The sequence below is a fragment of the Rattus norvegicus genome, chromosome 18 (genome assembly GCF_036323735.1).
Source record: "Rattus norvegicus strain BN/NHsdMcwi chromosome 18, GRCr8, whole genome shotgun sequence".
Lineage (NCBI taxonomy): Eukaryota > Metazoa > Chordata > Mammalia > Rodentia > Muridae > Rattus > Rattus norvegicus.
In genome coordinates this window covers 48,704,483-48,718,846 of record NC_086036.1, presented here as the reverse complement: position 1 = coordinate 48,718,846, position 14,364 = coordinate 48,704,483, and the positions used below count along the sequence as shown (strand labels likewise).

Sequence of the window (14,364 nt, the reverse complement as noted above, 5' to 3'; positions counted from 1 at the left end):
TATGCATATGGAAGCCCAAGGTTGGTTTGGGGTATCTTCCTTAATTACTCTCTACCTCATATAATGAAGCAGGGTTTCCCAATGAACCTCAAGCTTGCTGAGTCAATGTCTTTCTCTGCCATTGAACACTGGGATTAATGATTCACCAACTTGCCTACTAACCTCTTTTACATGGGTTCGGGGATCTGAACTGAGATCCTCATGCTTGGATGGCAAGCACTTTATTCAGTGAGCCATCTCTCTAGACCCTAGTTTTCTCTTTATCTTTTTCCAAAAAAATTATTAATGTCTTTAAAAATTGTGTACAGTCCTGTGTGTAGTTGGGGTACGCACACATGAGTGCAGGAACTCTCAGAGGCTTAAAGAGGGTATTGGAGCCTTTGGGTCATACTTACAGGTGGCTGTGAGCTGACTGATGTGGGATTAGAAACCCTACTTTAACCGTCTGCATGAGCAATATGTATAGGTAAGCATTGAGCCATCTCCTCAACCTCCTAACTTTTTTGTTTCAAGGAATGAACTTACGTTTTTTCCTAAGTCACTAGAGTTATCTGTGTTCATCTAAAACATTAATTCCTTCAGAAAGTAACCCAAACCTGCATAAACGTTAAGCTATCTGACAAGGACGGTTTATTAAGTGACTGCTATGTGCCAGGAACTGTGTCTAGTGCAGGGGACATCATTTCTAGCTAATCAGTACAGTTTTGTTTACATATAGCTTATATTAAAGAGATGAGTGCCAACTGAATAGTACAAATCAAGTAAAGTTGCAATGTGATCAGTATTAGGCTGGTGCAGGAAGCTTTTTTTTTTTAAGGGAGAGACTTTGGAATTGAGATCTGTAAGCATACTAGGAGTTGACAATTAGATGAAGGGAAAGAAAGTCCCACTGGGATGAAAAGAAAAAAAAATCTTGTTGTCAAAAAGGGGGAAATATGAAATTCTTGCTTTTCATGGGAAGAGATCAAGCACCTAGAATTCTTGGAGGACCCTGAGGACCTGAGGAAATAATATGACCTGGGCAGAAGTCTGCACTATCTATCTATCTATCTATCTATCTATCTATCTATCTATCTATCTATCTATCTATCTATCTTTCTTTCTATCTATCTATCTATCTATCTATCTATCTATCTATCTATTCATATATATATATGAGAACTTTGAAACTAATACAATTTACTTAGAGAAATTGCTAGTATAAGATGAGAGGGAAAATTGTTATTAATGGGAAAGAAGATGACAATCTAATACCTAGAGAAAAACTAGAGTGGAGGAAGAAATACCAAAAGAACATCATGTCTTAATGGTCAGAATCCTTTGAGATGATGTTAATCACGTAGGTGGTCCTGGGTACACAGGGTTCAAAAGCGACTCAAACCCATCTACAGCCATTGAGAAGGGCAGAGAATAAAGGATTAGTATTCAAGACAGAGGAGGGACAAGACAGGACTCTAAAGCTTGTCTTGGAGTTTAGCTTCACAGAGGAGAACAGTTTTGTGATATGATTAGTTCTCATTTTTATTCTAGAGTTACTGAGAAAATGTGTTAAAACAGAGGTTGCTGCCTTCACTCTGAGAATTTCTGATTCAGTGAATGGAGACTGTGTGGTGTGCATTTGCCTTGTTTATGAGAACTGGTTTTTTCCTTTTGCTGAGTAGACCAGGCTGGCTTCAAACTTGTGTGTCTCCCACCTCTGCCTCCTTACTCTGGGGGCTACAGGTACAAACACTTTGTCAGTGCAAATAGAACTTGTCTTTATAAACGTAATTTTCCGACCAGTGCTGGTGGTGTTTGTTCAGGCAACTCTTTGGCCCCTTGCCAGTGAAGGCAGAAAGAAAGAGTTCCCTCTCTTTTGCTAAAGGAAGGCCAATGTTATGAAACTATTTTGAAAGGGGAACGTGGATCTTTGCGTAGTGTAAAGGGGAATGCAGAAGTGAGGGCCTAAGGAAAGGCATTTGAAATACGCTTTTGAGAAGAGGGAGCAAGATGGCCTGAGAACTACAGTGAGTTATTGGGCAGAGCTCAAGGCCTTTTTGAGACTGTTATCCTGGACTGGCACTTTCCCATCTCTGTTGATGGTTTTCTGCAGATGATGTAGCCACTCAGCTGTGGTCTGGAGCATCGTTCACACTCCCAGTCACTATTGTGCAAGATGTGTTTGATAAAAGTAGAGGGGTGTAACAGGTCCTTGGTCAAGATCCTTTAGAGTTTTCGCAATGGTACATGATGCAGTCCAAACTAGATATGGAGTAGGGTGCAGAGAAGCCAACTGCTACCAAACTTGGACAAGGACAAAAGTTAGGATTTCTTTCTCTTTTCAAACAAAATAATATTTCAACGTCCTTTCTTCCACATCTACAGGCTTAAAAAACATTTTTCTCCATTTTTAAAATTCTTCCCTTTTTTCCCTCCTTCTCTTCCTCCCTGCTTCCTCCTCTACTCCTTTATCCTGGTGTTCTGAGACAGGGTCAGGGCCTGGCCTGAAACTCATAGAGATCTCCCTGTCTCTGACACCTGAGTGCTGGGACTAAAGGCATGTGCCACCTTGTCTGGAACACACACACACACACACACACACACACACACACACTCTCTCTCTCTCTCTCTCTCTCTCTCTCTCTCTCTCTCTCTCTCTCCCTCTCTCTCTCTCTCACATTAAATCTGTCGGTTTTCACCTGTTGGTGCAAATGAGAATAGGAACACAGACATCTCTTGACATATTTATTTTTGTTTCCACTGGGTATGTGCCCAGAAATGCCATTGCCGGGTTGAAAGATGACCTGACATTCAGCTTTTGAGGTGCTTTCATTCTGTCTTCCATAATGGATGCTGATTTGCATTCTATGGGTAGGGAGCAGTGGTTCCCTTTATGTCCCCACCGACCCCTTCTGTCACTTGTGTGTGTGTGTGTGTGTGAACACATAAATATACATCATATATCATACTACATATACATATACATATATCAATGTGTGATAACACGTGTGGAGAGTGACATACTTTACTTCAGACTTCAGTTTGCAGTCCCCAGTGGTTAGCAGTACCAAGCAGTTTCCTGTTGAACATACTGTCCATATTTTTTCTGAGATGTTCTTTTGTTTACCCATTTTCAAATCAGGTTGTTCTTATTTATTTGTGTCTTCTTCAATTTCTCTACTGCTGCTTCGTTTTCAGTGTGGTAATTTGCTCTCTCTTTTTTTTTAATTGGGCAATTAAAATTTTTTTCGAGACCATTTTATTTGTTTTTGACACTATTGTTTCCTTTTGTGGCTAATTCATTGTTGCTGGATAGAAATGCAGCTGATACTCGTGTGCTGACTTTACCTGAATTTGTAGGTGAGTTCTGTCATCGTTTAATGTGGTGTGGGTGGCAGGGGGAGGGGAGGTAATGTATGGAGATATGTATGGTACATGTGTGTGTATGTAGTATAGCCTTGTGAATGTATGTGGAGGCTGGATAAGGATTTTGTCTTTCTTCCTCTATTATTCTGCTTTATTTTCTTGAGAAAAGGTTTTTCACTCTGTCAGAAACTTGTCCTTTTGGTGAGGCTGGCTAGCCAGTGAGCCCTCAGGATCTGCCGTTCTCTGTCCCCAGATTCAGGGACAACTGGCATTTCTAGCTACACCCATCTTTTTACAGGGGTGCCTGAGGATCTTTCCTCTGGACGAGATTTGCTCCTTTCTCTTGCCTGTCTTCTTTGATTAGGGCCAAGCTTACCATGCCAAATAGCAGTGAGAATGGGTATCTTTGTTGACCGATGCCACTAGGATGATGGTGACACAGCTCCAAGGCTGAGTGACTGAGAGAAAACAGCCAAGGATGCTGATGGTGAGACTAGCAAAGACAGGGGCAGAGGGTAAAGGTGCCCAAAGCTCCTAGCCTCAGAGTTGTCTTTGTAAAAGAGATCGGAGGAACGCATGCTCCCACAGGCAATGCTGGGCGCAGTGAGGGCCCATGGTGATAGAGATTTGGAGAGAAGTGCTCCAAGATGTGGGAGCGTCTACTGTCTCCAGAGTGTGGGTCACAAAATGGAAAACTGAGCGGCCACAACTGCTTGTATAGCTTTTCTTTATTAAAAAATGAGGGAATTGGGTGGTGGTGGAGCACAGCTGTAATCCCAGCACTAGGGAGGTAGAAGCAGGCTGGGTGTCTTCTGAGTTTGAGGCCAGTCTGGTCTTCAGAGCAAGTTCCAGGACAGCCAGGGCTACATGGAGAAACTTTGTCTATAAAACAACAATGATAAACATTTTTTTAAAAAATGAGGAGATAGAAACTTAGAAAGGGGAGTAACTTTCTCAAGTTTTCTGAGCAACAGGTAAGTGAGGCCAGGACAAGAATCTAGATGCACTGACTTCTGGCCTAAATTTCTTCTGTTCTCTCATAAAGTATAAAAGCAAATTCATCAGGTAGCAAAGAGGATGGTTCTGAGTGTTTTTCTCTTTATCTGTTTAACAGCATTTGCTCTTTCATTCATTCTGACTAAAGTTTGTGATAAAAATCGTTCTTTTGCTAACTACAACCATTTTCTGTAATTTTGCATTTGGAAATGGGCTCATGTAGCCCAGGCTAGCCCGAAACTCCCTCTATATGGCTGAGGATGACCTTTAATTCCTGATTCTCCTGTTTCCACCTCCAGAGTACTGGGATCACAGGCTCAAACCACCATGCCTGGTTTGTCAGGCGCTGGGGATTGAACCCAGTGCTTTGTGCCTGCCAGGCAAGCACTCTACCGAGCTACCTCCCTTATAAATAATTTGAGGGTCCCTAAATGATTTTCAGGACTTTGCTGTCATTTATCTTAAGCGAGTAAATTGGAAACCAAGAGTTTTAATAGGAGGCATGTCTCAGACAGAGACAGAGAGAAGGGAAAGAGCAATGAAGGTCATATTTTCCCTCTGAAAGGTTCTTAAATTCTCCTTGTTCTAGGAGTCCATGGGCACAGGTCCTTAATGAGCATTATGGATGTAGCATGCTCTCTTCCCCCACCGCGCAAACGAGTGAAACAAATGGCTGAGAAAACACGAGCAACTTAAATATTTTCTTAAAATAATTTATGGCTTATTTTTTTCTATCTCCAAGTGCTAGATTTAATAAAATCTATATTTCCACCGAGTCACTTTTATTCTACCAAGACGCATTTAGGTGGGATATTACATCTATGTAAAACTTGGCACTAAGTTTTCCTTTCCACAGTTTAATATCTGAAGGGATCATTAAATTGGAAAATTTTAGGTTAGATCCAATCCAGATTTGAGTCCTCAAGGCATGTGTGCTCCCCAACGTGCATGGTTGGTACAGTGAAAACCATGTATGACAAAGTCTCCTTCTCGTCGATAATTAGTCACAAGTTATCCGAATTTTCACAAACTAAATCCATCTAGGTCTGCCCGAATCTCTGCTGGAACTTAGGTCTCGCTCACAGGAACGTTTGGCTTATTGGAAATGTTTGAACAACTCAAAGGCTTTCCTAGTGAGGACATCACTGTGCAAGCATGTTTAACAGACTCCTGATATCCATCAAGTGGCATAGCATGCCACACGTTGAGGCAGAACATTCTGGACGGTATTTCAAACTTAATTCTCCAGCTGGAGTGGAAAATAAGTCACTACATCTAATACAAAGGTAGCATTGAGTTGGAAGGATTTTTGAAAAGGCTGGCTTTCTTTCTCTCTTTCTTTCTCTCTTTCTCTCTTTCTCTCTCTCTCTGAAAAGGCTGGCTCTCTTTCTCTCTTTCTCTCTTTCTCTCTTCCTCTCTTCCTCTCTTTCTCTCTTTCTCTCTTTCTCTCTTTCTCTCTTTCTCTCTTTCTCTCTCTCTCTCTCTCTCTCTCTCTCTCTCTTTCTCTCTTTCTTTCTTTCTTTCTTTCTTTCTTTCTTTCTTTCTTTCTTTCGCTTACCTAGCAACTTGGTATTCTAACATTCTGCAAAAAAGATTAGGAAGCTCACTGGAGTTCAACCACAGTTAAACGCATTATTTGGAACATTAGCATCTGCATTGGACCCTGCGCTCTACATGTAACAGCTAAGACCAATAGGACAAAGCTTTTAAAGCCTCAACTGCTAAATTTTATTTGATAAGGACAGTTGGGGAGCAATGCATATTTTCATTTTATATTTTATAAAATATAGTTAATTTCTTCCTGTTGAAGCCTAAGCCAAAGGAATAATTTCTTTAAAAGCAAGCTTTCTTTGGTTAGATGAGAAAGTTAAAAAAAAAAAAAGCAAACTCAAAACTGTAAAAATCGAAGGAGGCTGGGCTGGAGAGGGATGGCTCATGGGTTAAGAAAACTTGCAGCTCTTGTAGAGGACCAGGGTTCAATTCCCAGCACCCACATGATAGATCACAACTGTGTAGCTTTTAGGGAATCTGATACCCTCTTCTGGCCTCTGTGGGTGGCAAGTATAATGCAGGTAAATACATATAAGGGGTTGGGGATTTAGCTCAGTGGTAGAGCGCTTGCCTAGCAAGCACAAGGCCCTGGGTTCCGTCCCCAGCTCCGAAAAAAGAAAAGAAAAAAATACATATAAGATAAATATAAAGAATGAGATAAAGAAGGCATGTACACTTTTAGTATCATGGTACTGCATACAGAAGTCTCTTGACCAACCCTGGTTAATAACTCGAAAGAGGGCTTCTCTTTCCTTGTGTTGGGTTTTGTTAGATTGTCTTTGGCTCCTGGAGGGAGCAGTTTCAGTTCAGATGAGAGAATTTCATTGAAACTTATACACAGACTTATGCATATCATAGAGATTTTTTTTTCACAGTAGATAGTTACCTCCCCAAGGCTAGCGAAGTCATGGATCTTGAAGGGGAACCTAGAACTGTTCCTTTACTAAACCAGCATAATGAATCCCTAATTACATTATAAATATTTGTCCTTATAACACAGACAAGTGTAATCCTCATCCCTCATCAAGAGTTCTCTTTGCAACAGATGGAAACCATTACAGAAAATCACAGCCAATCACAATGTAGAGCGATGGAGCCTAGTCCCAACAGAAACATACAAAATACGCCAGCGCCTAAGGCTCAGGGAGCATTGCAGAAGAGGGGGCAGAAAGACTGTAAGGGTCAGAGGATCAGGAGTTTGCTAGTTTACTAGGAGATTCGGTCAGAAGCTACACCCATAAAATGTCACCGACATGACTACCGGAATGTGAGTTGAGTTAATACAACACTGAACATGGGAAAAACCCAGGAGACCTCAGCCCCACACAGAGAACTACAGGCTACTAAAAACTGCTGAGAGAGAGAGAGAGTCCTCCCCAGAGAAGAGCATGCCAACTGGTTATTCAACACCAAGTGGGCAGCTCTGAAAACATGCATACGAGTAATGCTGTACAGACTGCAAAGGTTGCATTTATGTATTTGGGAATACACAAGTATATACATGTATGTATATAGCAATAGTTAATGAAAAAGAAGCCATGAGTTTGCAAGAGAGCCAGGAGGCTTGTTTGGACTTTTTAGTGTTATCATTGAGCCTTAAAGACTCTTTCTTCCTGTTATTTATTTATTTATTTATTTATTTATTTATTTTTGAGTGTTAAGGCTCTGGTTGTATGGCTCAGACAAGCTCAAACTCATGATCTTTTTTTGAATTACATTTTAAATCAAGCCTTTAAAGTAATGGGTTTCACTATGGCATTCCATGCATACGGTGTTCTTGGGATGCTCCTCCCTATTCATTCTTTCTTCCACATCCCCAACCTGCCCCATTCCTATTGGTTGTCCCCCTTTCTCCCTAGGAGACTCTTCTACTCTCTCAAGTTACAAGTATTCGACAAGCTTTTTAAACTCTACCCTATTTTCTCCTTCTACCAATCAATCCCCTTCTTGTTTCCCATATAAACCCATACATACAAATCAAAATGCAAGGATCACACAGGGGAGAAAACATTTGTCTTTCTGACTCTGGTTTGTATAACAATGTCTAATTTTATCCACTTTACTGTAAACATCACGGCCTAATTTCCCTTTATGTCTGAGCAGAACGCCGCTGTGTGTATGTACCACATTTTCTTTACCCATTCGCCTGTTGATGGACATGTAGGCTGGTTGGATTTCTTGGCTCTTGTGAAGAATGCAGTATAAATGGGTGTACAGGTCTCTCTCTGTGGTATAAACTCCTTTAACTGTATGCTTAGGAATGGTATAACTGAGACATATGGTGGTTCTATTTTTAGGTTGAGAAAACTCCATACTGATTTCCATAGTGGGCTATTCTAGTCCACACCCCTGCCAAGAGCAATGACAAGCTCTTCTTTCTCCATATCCATTCTGACTGGGATGAGAAGCAAAGCTTTTCATATTCTTTATTTTTATTTCCACGATGATTAAAGCTTTTGAACACTTAAAAAATATTTGTTGGCCATTTGCGTTTCTTCTTATGGGGACTGCTTGTGCATTTCTGTATAGGTGGTAATGACGACATCCTATCTGAAGTGCAGCTGACAGAAGTTCTCTCCCTCTCTGTAGGCTGCCTCTTCACTCTGCTCACAGTGCCCTACGCTGTGGAGATGCAGTTTAACTTCATGGATCCCACTGGCGAGTTTCTGCGTTTCTTCTGACACCATTACAGTTCTATTTGGGAGCTTCTTGCTTTTGCCCATGTCTTGAAATGTTTCCTTAGCAGACTGTCAACCTCAGGATATTTCTGTCTCACTTTCTTTCTTTCTTTTTAAAGATTTATTTATTTATTATATATGAGTACACCTTAGCTGTCTTCAGACATACCAGAAGAGGGCATCAGATCCCATTACAGATGGTTGTGAGCCATCATGTGGTTGCTGGAACTTGAACTCAGGACCTCTGGAAGAGCAGTCAGTGCTCCTAACCACTGAGCCACCTCTGTCTCACTTTCTATGGACTGAGATTAGAGACACAAGTCGCCACGTCTGGCTCAAGAGAGGGTCTCCACATTTCAGTGCTGGGAATGGAATACAGGGCCTTGAACATGTATGCCTTGAAGTGCTTTTCCTAATTTGCTGTATTCCCAGACCTTTAAAGAGTTTCATGCTTTTCTCTTTTTTTCTCCTTATCACTTGAATTTTCTTTTTATAGACATTGGTATGCTGTACTATTCTTACACTAGCTACAGTTTAATTATTTATTCCTCTGACTCTAGTTTCCTAACTGAACTCATCAGAGGCTATAAAAAACAAGGGTTACTCACTTAGAGCTCTTCACACCGCCCATCTCTCTTTAGTAATGCATTTCTTTCTTTAATAATTCTTTCCGTCAGTAAATTCTTCTTCATTTCTTAACCAGATCTCCCAACGGGAATTCACCCTTGTCCATTAGGCAACATCCTCCTATAATTCTGTTAGTTTTTCCTCTTTGGTGGATTATGTCCAAGGTAATCTCCAAGTTAAATGTGGAAAGATGTGATACAGATGTGTGTGGGGAGTCACCCTCTGGATTCTCAGCACTTCTGTTCTCCTTGGTGTATCCTGATCTCTGTCAGGAGGGCAGAACCTTGGGATGTACCTCCTAATTCCAGCCTGGTCTTTCACCGGCTGAGTGACTAGGAGTTTAGTTTTCGGCCTCAGGTTTCTCATCTGGAAAGTGTCAGGAACAGTTATTACCCTCTCTTTTGAATGTGGTAAGAATTACATAGTTTCCTGTTTAACAGACTATTTGGCATCGCCTGAGTGCTCAAAATAGACTAGGTAACACACACTTCTACTCTAGATCCCCAACCACTTAAATTATGAGTGGTAATTAATTAAACTTTTGAGATAGGATCTCACTCTGTAGCCTTGCCCAGCCTGGAGTTCCCTGTGTAGATCAGGATGGCCTCAAATATGCCTCTGCCTCCCAGTGCTGCGGTAAAAGGTGTGCACCATTAGGTACAGCTTAATTATTCATTTTTTTTAATTACAGGTTTCCAAAAAGGACAGAAGAGGGCACCAGAACCCTTGGAACAAGAATTACATGCAGTTTTGAGCTGGTAGTGTGTGTTCTGGGAATTGAACCCAGGTCCTTTGCAAGAGCATCAAAAGTTCTTAGCTGCTGAACCATTGCTCCAGCCCCTGAGACAGGTCTGTCATCTAGACCAGGCTGGCATCACACTTTCTCTCATTCTGCCTTAGTTTTTTCAAGAGCTGGAATCAAAGGTGTTCACCCCCACACTTAGTAAAAGTTTTCTGTATTGTCTTGCTTGCTTTCTACTTCCTGCCCAACCTCCCTCCCTCCCTCTCTCTCTCTCTCTCTCTCTCTCTCTCTCTCTCTCTCTCTCTCTCTCTCTCTTTCTCCCTCTCTCTCTCTGCTGGTAGAGATTTAACTCATGCCCTTGTACACACAGGGAGGTCACTGTACTCCTGAGCTACACACCCCTTTTTGATTACTTGAGCCTTTAACTGAGTCCTGTAACTGCACACTCTAGCAAGCAGGAACCGGAACAGGTTTGAGGGTTAGTCTCCCCAACCTCCTTGTTACTGCCCAGCAGAAATCTAGCATTTACCCTCTTTGCTACACCACACACTTCATGAGGTTAGAGACCATGTCAGCTTTGTGCAGGAGCATCCTCAGTAAGCAGGGCTATGCACACAGTAGGTTGATAAGTATCAGTAAACGACTAGCCAGCAGGACAGTAAGATCCCTACAGTCTTCACACAGCTCTCCTTTCTACACTAGGCAAAGCCTCCTTTTAGAAATGTCTACACTACTGCTCTGGCTTCTGAATTCAACCCTCACACTCAGCCTGGTAATGCCTCAGAGGCTCGCTGTGGCTCCATCTTGGCTTGGTCTGAGGAGCAGTTACACACTAGTGAGTAGTTCTGGTTCAGGCTCTAACCTCAGGTACTTCTGTTGGGCTCTCTTACTTTACTCTCGCCCTAACCTGCCCTATGACTGCTCATAACGATGTTTCCCACAAATCCTTTCATGATCCTAAAAAAATTGTTATACCCGGCAAAACCAACAACCACCATCCAAGTGATTATAGACACCGAGCTGTTTCTGGATATAAACACGCTGGGGCAAAAGTGCTTGTTTGCTCTGGGTGTAAAGCAAGTGGATGACAGATTCCAGATGAAAAGCTGCTAGATTCTCAATTCCTACTCTGGAAACTGGTTTTACATTTACACTCCTCTTCGTGTGCCCAGTACAGTGCCTGGCCTACAACAAGCTCCTGTGAGATGTGATTGAGAACTGGAAGTTCTTTCTGGAAAGGGAACTCACCCTTCGTTGTCTACAAGCAAATTCCCAGCTCCTCAATTCCCTGATAAACCTCGTTAAGTTCTCTGAATATTATCCTGTAGATTGGACTGTCAGAACTCTTAAGGGACCTGACTAAAGACAGTCAAACTGCCCTTCATTTTCACTGTAGCTGTCATGAATGTTGGTACAACTCATTTTACTTTCCTGTAATTGATGTTTTCCCTCCCTCCCTCCGTGTTCCCCTCCCTCATTTTTGTCTTTCTCCTTTTTGATGCGGTGTCTCATGTAGCTTAGGCTGGTCTTGAATTTGCTGGTAGCCAAAGAGGATTTTGAACTTCCTGCTTTCACCTCCTGAGTACGGGGATGACTGGCATGTGCCACCATGTGTTATGGGATACTGGGGTTCGAACCTAGGCCTTGATATGTATTAATCAAATGTTCCATCAACTGCATCAAATCCCCAGCCAGCTTTCTTTTCTCTCCCTTCAGTTCTGTTACTCCATATGGCCAGGGCCAAATTCTCTTTATTCTTCTTGAGTAACTCATTTCCTCTGTTACCACCCTGGTGCTCTATCCTGACCTTCCAACTAGACTCGCTCTGGTGACAGTTGCTAACTTTTCCCCACCCGAATTCCCCCACTGTAACAGTGTCAGGGCATTGTTTATAGATACAGCTTGTTTTTCTGATTCTGATATGTTTTCCTCAGAAAGTTTAAATGGCTCCCTCCATTATTCTGTTCAAGTTCAAGTCCCATGGAATGTGTGGGAAACCCTTCAGAAACCCTTCCGCACTTAGCTGTCTGTTGTTCACCTCTTACTTCAATGTGCATAACTCTCCTAGGAAGCCAACAGGTGCTGCGGAAGTCAGCGTCATAAAGTTATTATCATTGCGATGAAACACCATTAACAAAGCGACTTGGGGAGGAAACACTTTATTTAGTTTATACTTTGACATCACTGTCCATCCCTGAAGGGAGTCAGGACAGGACATGAAACAGAACAGGATCACAGAAGCAGGAGCTGATGCAGAGCCCAGGAGGGGTGCTGCTTACTGACTTGCTCCCCAGGGTTTGCTCAGCCTGCTTTCTTAAAGAACCAGGATACCAGGCTAGGGATGGTACCATTTGCAATGGGCTGGGGCTGGGGCTTCCCCTATCAATCATTAATAAGAAAGGACCCCAAAGGCTTGCCTAAAGCTGATTTTATGAGGGAATTTCTTTCTTTCTTTCTCCCTTCCCTTCCCTTCCCTTCCCTTCCCTTCCCTTCCCTTCCCTTCCCTTCCCTTCCCCTCCCCTTCCTCCCTCCCTTCCCCTCCCCTTCCTCCCTCCCTTCCTTCCTTTCTTTTTTGAGACAGGGTATCTCTGTGTAACAGCCCCGGCTGTCCTGAAACTTGCTTTGTAGACCAGGTTGACCTCAAATTCACAGAGATCTGCCTGCTTTTGCTTCCCAAATATTGGGATTAAAGACATGTACAAGAAAAAAAAAAAAAAAAAAGAAGCCACACGTGGCTTGAGGCATTTTCTTAATTGAGGCTCCATTATCTCCAAATGACTCTAGCTTGTCTCAAGCTGACATAAAACTAGCCAGCACAGTCAGCCTCTTGCCCTTGTGATAAAATGCCTGGGTAAAAGCAACTTAAAGGAGGAAAAGGTTTGTCTCAAACCTCCGGGAATTTCAGTCTATGATCAGTTGGCCTTGTTATTGTGGGGAGGCATTAAGGCAGAACAGTGAGGCAGAACCTCAGGAAAATGTTGCTTACCACATGGTCGCTGGGAAGTCCACAAGACAGATTGGAAGGAGCTTCAGTGACACATTTCTTCCCAGCAGCTCATTCAGCTGTGAGCTCTTCAATAGATTAACCCATTAAGGACATCAATGTCCTCAGGATTCGGTCATCGCTCAACAGCTGCATTGGTTGAAGCCTTTAACACAGAACCCAGTGTGTGTGTGTGTGTGTGTGTGTGTGTGTGTGTGTGTGTGTGTGTGTTCAGTACTTTCTTGACTACTGCTCATCTCTCCTTATTTCATGCCGCCCATGACTTACTCCTCATGCTCAATCAAATCAAAGGTCTTCCAGGAATTTTCTCTTGATTCCTGTTTTTGGATGATGGCTTGCCGTTTTCAACTACCTAATGTCCCCTTTTCATGTCTCTTCTATTGATTTATCTATTTTGTGTTATGTTGTCATCTCCCATACTAGATAACAAGTCCATGGCTTATAACTTACACAACTTTGGTCCCCGCTGTCTTTAATGCAGAGGAGCTTAAATGGCTGGTTTTCTATCTCCTTATATCTAGCTCTTTGTAAATAGCTTATTTACCTAAAGTTCATCACTCAACCCATTCTTATTCTCTGTGCATGGGAAAGCTTAGAAATTGTCTTTGAATAACCCAGAAGTGATCTTAGAGACGGTGGCTGCATGGTTTCTCTATGCCTTGACTGAGTTGTAGTTGCAAAGATGACCAGAATAAAGGCCATTCCTGAGGACTCTGAGGCGCAGGCGGAGGGCTGCAGCGAGGAGTGCAAGCACCAAGAGCTGCTGGTCAACCTGAACCCCATGGTGACGCCCCTGGCCTCCCGATGCCTGATGCGCAAGCTCTACAAGTGCATCAAGAAGGCTGTGAAGCAGAAGCAGATTCATTGCAAGGTGAAGGAGCTTCAGAAATTTGTCAACAAGGGTGAGAAAGGGATCATGGTTTTATTAGGAGATACATTGCCATCTTCCAGTTATGTGCGAGGACCAGAACTTGCCCTCTGTCTGTATTCCCTCTAAGACAGACATGGGTGCAGCTCCAGGTTCCAGGCATCCCACTTGTGTGATCATGGTGAAGTCCCATGAAGAATATCAGGAGGCCTATGACGACAAGTGCCTGGAGGGGGTTGCAGGCACTGCCTATACCTCTGTGAGAGACTTGGGCTGCAATCCAGCCAGTTCCAAGAGATGCTGGGCTGCCTGCAGGCGCTGCCTACCTTAACGGCATCTCCCCAATTTCTTGATGTATGAATCTTCCCAGGCAGCTCCAACAGCTGTTCTTGGAGGGGGAGCCAGCATCTTTGTCATCATTGCCATCTCCTGTTGAGCTTTGATGAAGACTGTTCCAAGAATATGGGACAGAAGTAAATGCTAAGACGAAGAAAACACAAAGAAATTGTCTCTGTTGTTGTTTAAGACAAAGTCTTGCTACATAGCTCAGGCT

General features: G+C 42.7%; 1 pseudogene; it reads left to right on the top strand.

Moving 5' to 3' along the window:
* The first annotated feature begins 13,625 nt into the window (after nucleotides 1–13,625).
* Nhp2-ps4 (NHP2 ribonucleoprotein, pseudogene 4) lies at nucleotides 13,626–14,074 on the top strand (annotated as a pseudogene).
* Nucleotides 14,075–14,364: the final 290 nt, after the last annotated feature.